This window comes from Rhinopithecus roxellana, chromosome 12, assembly GCF_007565055.1.
Source record: "Rhinopithecus roxellana isolate Shanxi Qingling chromosome 12, ASM756505v1, whole genome shotgun sequence".
In the NCBI taxonomy this organism is placed as follows: Eukaryota; Metazoa; Chordata; class Mammalia; order Primates; family Cercopithecidae; genus Rhinopithecus; species Rhinopithecus roxellana.
Genome location: NC_044560.1, coordinates 98383568 through 98394665, shown reverse-complemented (window position 1 = coordinate 98394665; position 11098 = coordinate 98383568).

Genomic DNA, 11098 nt, shown 5'->3' with positions numbered 1-11098 from the left:
TTTTAGCAAACTGCTCCAAGGAAAGAATCGTGTTGCTCTAAGAGATGAATGCACACATCACAAAGCAGTTTCTCAGAAAGCTTCTATCTAGTTTTTATCTGAGAATATTCCGTTTATCACCATATCCTTCAATATGATCCAAAATATCCCTTCTCAGATTCCCCAAAAACAGTGCCACTAAGCTTCTCCATGGAAAGACTTTTGCAAGCCTGTTAGATGAACTCACAAGTCAGAAAGCAGTTTCATAGAAAGCTTATTTCTAGTTTTTGCCTCAGGATATTTCCTTTGTCACCATAGGCTTCAATGCGCTCCCAAATATCCTATAGCAGATTCCATGAAAAGTGTTTTACCAGACTGCTCTAAGGAAAGAATCGTGCTACTCTATGAGATGAATACACATATAACAAAGAAGTTTATCAGAAAGCTTCTTTCTAGTCTTTATCTGAGGGTATTTCCTTTTTCACCATAGGGTTCAAGGCAATCAAAAATATCCCCTCTCACATTCCCCAAAAACAGTGTTATTAAACTTCTCCATGAAAGAATGGTGTAACTCTGTGAGATGAATTCAGAAAACACAAAGCAGTTTCTCAGAAGACTTTTTTCTAGTTTTTTTTTATGAGGATACTTCCTTTGTCACCATAACCTTCAATGTGCTCTGAAATATCTGATTGCAGATTCTAAGAAAACAGAGTTACCAAACTGCTCAATGAAAACAACATTGCAAGTCTCTGAGATGAATTCACACATCACAAAGCAGTTTCTCAGAAAACTTCTTTCTAGTTTTTATGTGAGGATATATCCTTTTTCATGGTAGACCCCAATATGCTCCCCAATATTAATTTACAGATTCCACGAAAGCAGTGTTAGCAAAATGCTCCTTGAAATGAAACGTGTAACACTATGAGATGAATTCACACATCATGACGAAGTTTCTCAGAAAGCTTCTTTCTAGTTTTGATCTGAGGATATTTCCTTTGTCACCGTAGGCTTCAAAGCAATCAAAAATATTCCTCATCAGATTCCCCAAAAACAGTGCTACCAAACTGATCCATGAAAAGAATCCTGTAACTCTATGAGATCAATAAATCCATCACAAATTGGTTTCTCAGAAATATTTTTTGTAGTTTTTATATGAGGATATTTCCTTTGTCACCATAAACTCCAATGCATTCCAAAATATACCACTGCAGATCCCAACAAAAGAGTGTTAGCAAACTCCTCAATGAAAAGAACAGTGTAACTCTGTGAGATGAATTCACACATCACAAAGTAGTTTCTCAGAAAGCTTCTTTCTAGTTTTTTCTGACGATATTTCCTTTTCCACTGTAGTCTACAATTTACTCTGAAATAGCCCTTTGCAGATTAGATGATAACAGCGTTAGCAAACTGTTCAATGAAAAGAAAGGTGTAACACTGTGAGATGTACTCACACATCACAAAACTCTTTCTCAGAAAGTTTCTAGATATTATCTGAGATATTTCCTTTTTCACTATATTTCTCACTGCATTCCTCAATATCCCATTTGCAGATTCCACGAAAAAAGTGTTACCAAACTTCTCAAAGAAAATAAAGGTGTAACTCTGTGAGATGAATTCACGCATCACAAAGCAGTTTCACAGAAGGCTTTCTTCTGGTTTTTATCTGGGGATATTTACTTTGTCACCATAAGCTTCAAGGCACTCCCAAATATCCTATTGCAGATTCCATGAAAACAGTGTTATCAATCTGCTCAATGAAAACAACGATGTAAATATGTGAGAACAACTCACACATAACAAAACAGTTTTTCAGAAAGCTACTTTCTAGTTGTTAACTCAAGATATTTCCTTTTTCACTATAGGCCTCAATGTGCTCCCAAATATCCCTTTTCAGATTCCATGAAAACAGTGTTAGCAAACTGCTCCATGAAAAGTAACGTGTATCTCCGTGAGATGAATTCACAAATCACATAGCAGATCCTCAGAAAGCTACATTTTGGTTTTTATCTTAGGATATTTCCTTTGTCACCGTAGGCTTCAATGTACTCCCAAATATCCTACTGCAGATTCCTCAAAAACAGTCTTACCAAACTGCTCAATAAAAAGAACAGTGTGACTCTGTGAGGTGAGTTTACACGTCAAAAAGAATGGTCTCAGAAAGGTTATTTCTAGTTATTATCTGAGGATATTTGCTTAGTCACCATAGGCTTCAATATGATCCCAAATATCCATTCTCAGATTCCCCCAAAACAGTGCTACCAAACTGATCCATGGAACGAATCATGTCACTCTGTGGGATGAATTAACACATCACAAAGCAGTTTTTCAGAAAGCTTCTTTCTACTTTTTCTATTTTTCTATGCGGATTTTTCTTGTGTCACCATAAGCTTCAGGGTGCTCTGAAATATCCAATTGCAGAATCCAAGAAAACAGTGTTAGCAAACTGTTCAATGAAAAGAACACTGTAACACTGTGAGATTAATTCACACATCAAAAACCAGCTTCTCAGAAAGCTTCTTTCTAGTTTTTAACTGAGGATATTTCCTTTTACTCCATAGGCCTCAATGCACTCCCATATATCCCTTTGCAGATTCCACGAAAACAATGTTAGAAAACTGCGCAATGAAAAGAACGTTGTCACTCTGTGAGATAAATTTACACATCACAAAACGATTTCTCAGGAAGGTTCCTTCCAGTATTAATCTGAGGATATTTTGTTTTACAGCATAGCACTCAATATGCTCCCAAACATCCAATTGCAGAAAGCTGTATCTCTTTGTCATGAATTCACACATCACCAAGAAATTTCTCAGAAAGCTTCTTTCTACTTTTATCTGAGGATATTTCCTTTGTCACCATAGGTTTCAATGCGATCCAAAATATCCCTTCTCAGTTTCCCCTAAACCAGTTTTACCAATTGGATCCATGAAAAGGTTCTTGTAATGCTGTGAGATGAATTAAACATCACAAAGCAGTTTCTCAGAAAGCTTCTCTCTACTTCTTATATGAGGATATTTCCTTTGTCACCCTCAGCTTCAACGTCCTCCAAAATATCAGACTTCAGAACCCAAGAAAACACTGTTAGCAAACTGCTCTAGGAAAAGAATAGTGTAACTCTGGGAGATGAATACACACATCATAAGCAGTTTCTCACAAAGCTTTTTTCTAGTTTTTATCTGAGGTTATTTCCATTTTCACTATAGGCCTCAATGTACTCCCAAATATCACTTTGCAGATTCCATGAAAGCAGTGTTAGAAAACTGCTCCTGAAGAGAAAGGTGTAACTCTATGAGAGGAATTCACACATCACAATGAACTTTCTCAGAAAGCTTCTTTATAGTTGTTATCTGAGGTTATTTCCTTTGTATTGGCTTCAATTGTATATTGTATAGACCTCAATGTGATTCAAATTATCCCTTCTCAGATTCCCCCAAAACAGTGCTACAAAACTGCTCCATGAAAAGAGTGGTGTAACTCAGTGAGATGAATTCACACATCACAAAGCAGTTTCTCAGAAAACTCAGGAAGTTTTTTTCAGAGGATATTTCCTTTTTCACCATAGGCCTCAACTCGTTCCCAAATATCCCTTGGTAGATTCCAAAAAAACAGTGTTAGCAAACTGATCCATGAAAAGAAAGGTGTTACTCTGAGATGAATACATACATCACAAAGCAGTTTCTCATAAAGTTACTTTCTAGTTTTTGCCTGAGGATATTCCCTTTGTCACCATAAGCTCCAATGCACTCTGAAATATCCCATTGCAGATTCCACGAAAACTGTGTTAGAAAACTGCTCAATGAAAACAACAGTGTAACTCTATGAGATGAATTCACACATCACAAAGCAGTTTCTCAGAAAGCTTCTTTCTAGTTTCTGCGCAATGAAAAAAAAGTTGTACCTCTGTGAGAAGAATTCACAAATTACAAAGAACTTTCTCAGAAAGTTTTTTTCTAGTTTTTATCTGATTATATTTCCTTTGTCACCATATGCTTCCATGCATTCCAAAGTATCCCTTCTCAGATTCCCCAGAAACAGTGCTACAAACCTGATCCATGAAAAAAATCGTGTAACTCTGTGAGATGAATTCACACATCACAAGGTAGTTTCTGAGAAAGCTTCTTTCTCGTTTTTATCTGAGGATATTTCCTTTCTCACTATAGGCCTCAATGCGCTCCCATATATACCTTTCCAGATACCTTGAAAACCGTGTTAGCAAACTGCTCAATGAAAAGTACATTGTAACTCTGTGAGTTGAATTCATACATCACAAAGCAGTTTCTCAGAATGCTTCTTTCTCGTTTTTATCTGATGATGTTTTCTATTTCATCATAGGCCTCAAGTTGCTGCCAAATTACCCTATGTAGATTCCAAGAAATCAGTGTTACTAAAGCAGTTTCCCAGAAAGATTCTTTCTAGTTTTTAACTGAGTATATTTCCTTTTTCACTTCAGGCCTCAATGTGCTCCCAAATATCCAACTGCAGATCCCAGTTAAAGAGTGTTAACAAACTGCTCTATGAAAACAAACGTGTAACTCTTTGAGATGAATTAACACATCAGAAAAAACTGTCTCAGAAACATTCTTTCTAGTTTTTATCTGAGGATATTTCCTTTGTCACCATAGGCTTCAATGCGATGCAAAGTATTCCTTCTACAATCCCTCAAAAACACTGTTACCAAACTGATCCATGAAAAGGATCGTGTAACCCTGTTAGATGAATTAGCACATCATAAACCGGTTTCTCAGAGAGCTTTCTTCTAGTTTTTGTATGTGTATATTTTCTTTGTCACCTTAAGCTTCAATGCGCTGTGAAATATCCCTTTGCAGATTCCAAGAAAACAGTGTTAGCAAACTACTCAATGAAAAGAGAAGTGTAACACTGTGAGGTGAATTCACATTTCAAAAAGCAGTTTCCGAGAAAGCTTCATTCTAGTTTTTATCTGAGGATATTTCCTTTTTAACCATAGGCCTCAATGTGCTCCTATACATCCCTTTGCATATTCCACGAAAACAGAGTTAGCAAACTGCTCAATGAAAAGAAAGCAGTAACTCTGTAAGAGTAATTCACACATAAAAAAGAACTTTCTCAGAAAGCTTTTTTGTAGTTTTTATCTGAGGATGTTTCCTTTGTCACCATAGTATTCAATGCGCTCCAAAATATCCATTCTCAGATTCCCCAAAAACAGGGCAACCAATCCGCTCCATGAAAAGAATCATATAACTCCTTGAGATGAATTCACAAATCACAAAGCAGTTTCTCAGAAAGCTTCTTTCTACTTTTTGTCTGAGGATATTTCCTTTGTGACCATAAGCTACAATGCGCTCTGAAATATCCCATTGCAGATAGCAGGAAAACAGTGTTAGTAAACTACTCAATGAAAAGGACAGTGTATCTCTGTGAGATGAATTCTCACATCACAAAGCAGTTTCTCAGAAAACTTCTTTCAAGTTTTGATCTGAGGAAATTTACTATTTCACCACAGGCCTCAAAGGGCTCCCAAATATCCCTTCGCAGATTCCACGAAAACAGTGTTATTTAACAGCTTTATGAAAAGAAGGGTGTAACTCCATGAGATGAATTCACTCATCAGAAAGCAGTTTCTCAGAAAGCTTTTCTTTAGCTTTTATCTAAGAATAATCCTTTTGCATTAGGGACCTCAATATCTTTTTGTATATTCCAAGAAAGCAGTGTCAGTAAACTGTTCCTTAAAAAGAATAGTGTAACTATGTGAGAGGAATTCAAAAATCACAAAGCAGTTTCTCAGAAAGCTTCTTTCTAGTTTTTATCTGAGGATATTTCCTTTGTCACTGCAGGCTTCAATGCGATCCAAAATATCCCTACTCGGGTTCCCCAAAAAGGGTGCTACGAAATGACTCCATGAAAAGAATCGTGTCACTCTGTGACATGAATTTCCTAATCACAAAGCATTTTCTTAGAAAGCTTCTTTCTAGTTTTTCTCTGAGGATATTTCCTTTTTCACCATAAGCTTCAATGCACTCCAAAATATCCCATTGCAGATTCCAACAAAACAGGATAGCAAACTGCTCAATGAAAAGAACAGTGTAGCTCTGTGAGGTGAATTCACCCATCACAAAGCAGATTCTCAGAAAGCTTCTTTCTAATTTTTATCTGAGGATATTTCCTTTTTCACCGTAGCCCTCAAAGCGCTTCCAAATATCCCTTCAAAGATTCCCCCAAAATAGTGTTATCAAACAGACCAATGAAAACAATTGTGTCAACCTGTGACATGAATTCATACACCACAAAGCAGTTTCTCATAAAGATTTTTTCTAATTTTTATCTGAGGATATTTCCTTTTTCACCATAGTCTTCAATGCAATCCAAACTATCCCTTCTCAGTTTCCCCCAAAACGGTGCTACCAAACTGCTCCATGAAAAGATTCATGTAATTCTGTGAGATGAATTCACAAATCACAAAGAAGTTTATCAGAAAGCATCTTTCTACTTTTTGTCTGAGGATATTTTCTTTGTCACCATAGGCTTTCAAGCAATCCAAAATATCCTTTCTCAGATTACCCAAAAACAGTGCTACCAAACTGCTCCATGAAAAAAATCATGTAGCTCCATGAGATGAATTCACAAATCACAAAACAGTTTCTCAGAAGCCTTCTTTCTAGTTTTTGTCTGAGGATATTTCCTTTGTCAACATAAGCTTCAATGTGCTCCAAAATATCACATTGCAGGTTCCGAGAAAACAGTGTTGGCAAACTGCTCAGTGAAGAGACCAGTGTACCTCTGTGAGATGAATTTGCATATCACAAAGCAGTTTCTCAGAATGCATATTTTTGGTTTTTAATCTGAGGATATTTCCTGTGTCAACATTGGCTTCAATGTGCTCCCAAATATCCTATTGCAGATTCCATGAAAACTGTGTTATCAAACTTCTCAAGGAAAGGAATGGTGTAACTCTGTGTGGTGAATTCACATATCACAAAGCTATTTATCAGAACGCTTCTTCCTAGTTTGTATCTGAGGATATTTACTTTTTCGCTATAGGCCTCAATGCACTCTGAAATATCCTTTGCCGATTACATGAAAAGAGTGTTAGGAAACTACTCCATGAAAAGAATGGTGTAACTCTGTGAGATGAATTCACGAATCACAAAGCAGTTTCTCAGAAAGTTTCTTTCCCATTTTTGTCTGAAGATATATTCTTTTTCAATGTTTGCCTCAATACGCTTGCGAATATCCCTTTGCAGTTTCCACGAAAATAGTGTTAGGAAAATGCTTCGTGAAAAGAAAGGTGTAAATCCGTGAGATGAATTCACACATCACAAAGCAGTTTCTCAGAAAGCATCTTTTTGGATTTTCTCTGAGGATATTTTCTTTTCCACCATTAGTTTCCATGTGCTCCCAAATATTCCTTCTCAGTCACCACAAAAACAGTGATGCCAAACTGCTCTCTCAACAGAAAGCTTTACCTCTATGAGATGAATGCACACTTCACAAAAGAGTTATCATAAACTGTCTCTCCAGTTTTTACTTGAAGCTATTACCTTTTTCAACCTTGGCCACTTTCCGCTTCTAAATATCCCTTTGCATATTCCACAAAAAGAGTGTTACCAAACTCTTAAATGAAAAGAAAGATTTAACACTGTGAGATGAATTCACCCATCACAAAATAGTCTCTCAGAAAGCTTCTTTCTAGTTTTAACTGAGAGTATTTCCTTTTTCACCATAGGCTTCTCTGTACCCTGAATTTCCCTTTGTTGATTCCACAAAAGCAGTGTGACCAAACTGCTTAATAAAAAGAATAGTTTACCTCTGGCAGATGAATTCACTCATCACAAAAAAATTTCTCAAAAAGCTCCTTTCAAGTTTTTATCTATGAATATTTACTTTTCCACCATCAGCCTCAATACGTTCCCAAATATCCCTTCTCAGACACCACAAAAAGAGTGATGACAAACTGCTGAATCAATAAAATGATTTACCTCTGTGAGTGAATACACACATCACAAAACAGCTTCTCAAAATCCTTCTCTCCAGTTTTTATCTGAAGATATTTCCTTTTTCACCATAGGCCTATATGAGCTCTCGGAAATCCCTTTGCAGATCCCCAAAAACAGTGCTACCAAACTGCTAAATGAAAAGAAAGGTGTAACTCTGTGAGATAAATTCATCCCTCACAAAGAGTTTTTCAGAAAGCTTCTTTCTAGATTTTGTCTGAGGATAATTCCTTTTTCACCATAGGCGTCAATATGCTCCTGAATATCCCTTTGCAGATTCCGTGAAAACAGTATTAACAAACTGTTCCCTGAAAAGAAAGGTGTAAATCTGTGTGATGAATTCCCACATCACAAATCAGTTTCTCAGAAAGCTTCTTTTGGTTTTTGTCTGAGGATATTTCCTTTATCACCATAGGCTTCAATGTGCTCCCAAATATCCTATTTCAGTTTCCACAAAAACAGTGATATCAAACTGCTCAATGAAAACAACAGTGTATCTCTGTGAGATGAATTCACCCGTCTGAAAGTAGTTTCTCAGAAAGCTTCTTCCCAGTTTTTGTCTGAGAATATTTCCTTTTACCCCACAGGCCTCAATGCGCTCCCATACATCACTTTGCAGATTCCATGAAAACAGTGTTTGCAAACTGTTCCATGAGAATAAAGGTGTAACTCTGTGAGATGAATTCATACATTACAAAGAACTTTCTGAGAAAGCTTCTTTCTTGTTTTTATGGGAAGATATTTCCTTTGTCACCATAGGGATCCAAAATATCCCTTCTAAGATTCCCCCAAAAAAGTGCTACAAAACTGCTCCATGAAAAGAATGGTGTAACTCTGTGAGATGAATTCACACATCACAAAGCAGTTTCTAATAAAGCTTCTTTCTATTTTTTATCTGAGGATATTTCCTTTTTCACCATAGACCTCAATGCATTCTATAATATCCCATCACAGTTTCCACGATAAAAGTTTTAGCAAACTTCTCCATGAAAAGAACGGTGTAACTCTGTGAGATGAATTCCCACATCAAAAAGAAGTTTCTCAGGAAGTTTCTTTCTAGATTTTTATCTGAGGATATTTTCTTTGTCACCTTAGGCATCAATGCAATACAAATTATCCCTTCTCAGATTCCCCAAAAACAGTGCTATCAAACTGCTCCATGAAATGAGCCGTGCAACTCTATGAGATATATTCACAGTTCACAAAGCAGTTTGTCAGAAATATTCTAGTTTTTATCTGAGGATATTTCCCTTTTCACCGCTTGCCTCAATGCACTTGTGAATATGCCTTTGCAAATTCCATGAAGATAGTGTTAGCAAACTGCTCCATGGAAAACAAGGTGTAAATCTATGAGATGAATTCAAACTGAATTCAAACATTGGAAAGCAGTTTTTCAGAAAGCTTAAGATATCCCTTCTCAGATACCACAAAAACAGTGATGCCACAATTCTCCCTCAACAGAAATGTTTAGCTCTATGAGATGAATGCACACATTACAAAGGAGTTTCTAGGAAATCTTCTTTCTAGTTTTTATCTGAGGATATTTCCTTTTTCACTGTATTCCTCAATGAGCTCCCGAATATTCCTTTGAAGATTAAACGAAAAATGTTTTAGCAAACTTCTCAATGAAAAGAACAGTGTTACTTGGTGTGGTGAATTCACACGTCACAAAGCAGTTTCACAGAAAGTTTATTTTTGATTTTTATCTGAGGATATGTCCTTTGTCACCATAGTCTTCAATGCCCTCCTAAATATCCCTTTGCAGATTCCACGACAGCAGTGTTAGCAAACGTCTCAACGAAAAGAACAGTGTAACACTGTGAGATGAATTCACACATCAGAAAATTTTATCAGAAAGCTTCTTTTTGGTTTTAATCAGTGGATATTTAATTTATCACCATAGGCTTCAATGCACTTCCAAATATCCTATTTCAGATTCCGTGAAAACAGTGTTATCAAACTGCTCGTTGAACAGAATGGTTTAACACTGTGAGATGAATTCACACATCACAAACCAGTTTCTCAGAACGTTTCTTTCTAATTTTTATCTGTGTATATTTGTGTTTTTTTTCCGATATAGGCCTCAATACGCTCCCAAATGATGCTTTGAAGATTCCACAAAAATGATGATAGCAAACTGCCCACTGAAAAGTACAGTGTAACTCTGTGAGGTGAACTCACATATCACAAAGCAGTTTCTCAGAGCGCTTCTTTCTTCTTTCTAATATTTATCTGGGAATATTTGTTTATTTCACTATAGTCCTCATTGCACTCCCAAATATCCCTTTGCAGATTCCATGAAAACAGTGTTACCTAACTGCTCAATGAAAAGGAAGGTGTATTTCCGTGAGATGAATTCACATATCACAAAGAGCATTCTCAGTTTTCTTTCTAGTTTTTGTCTGAGAATATTTCCTTTGTCACCATAGGCTTCACTGCAATTAAAATATCCCTTCTCAGATTCCCCAGAAACTGTGCAACCAAACTGATCCATGAAAAGAATCGTGCAACTCTGAGATGAATTATCACATCAAAAGTAGTCTCTCAATATGCTTATTTCTAGTTTTTATATGAGGATATTTCCTTTGTCACCATAAGCTTCAATTCGCTCGGAAATATCCCATTGCAGAATCCTAGAAAATAGTGTTAGCAAACTGGTAAATGAAAAAAACAGTGTATCTCTGTGAGATGTATTCACACGTCACAAAGCAGTTTCTCAGAATATTTCTTTCTAATTTTTATCTTAGGATATTTCCTTATTCACCGTATCCCTCAGAGCGCTCAGAAATATCCCTTTGCAGATTCCATGAAAACAGTGTTAGCAAACTTTTCAATGAACCGAACAGTGTAACTCTGTGAGATGAATTCACACATCACAAAGCAGTTTCTCAGAAATCTTCTTTCTAGTTTTTATCTGAGGATATTTTTGTCACCATAGGTTTCAAAGTGATCCAAAATATCCCTTCCCAGATGCACCAAAAACAGTGCTACCAAACTGTTCCATGAATAGAATCGTGGACATTTGTGAGATGAATTAACACAACCGAAAGTGGCTTCTCAGAAAGCTTATTTCTAGTTTTCATATGAGGTTATTGACTTTGTCACCACAAGCCTCAATGCGCTCAGAAATATCACATTGCAGATTGCAA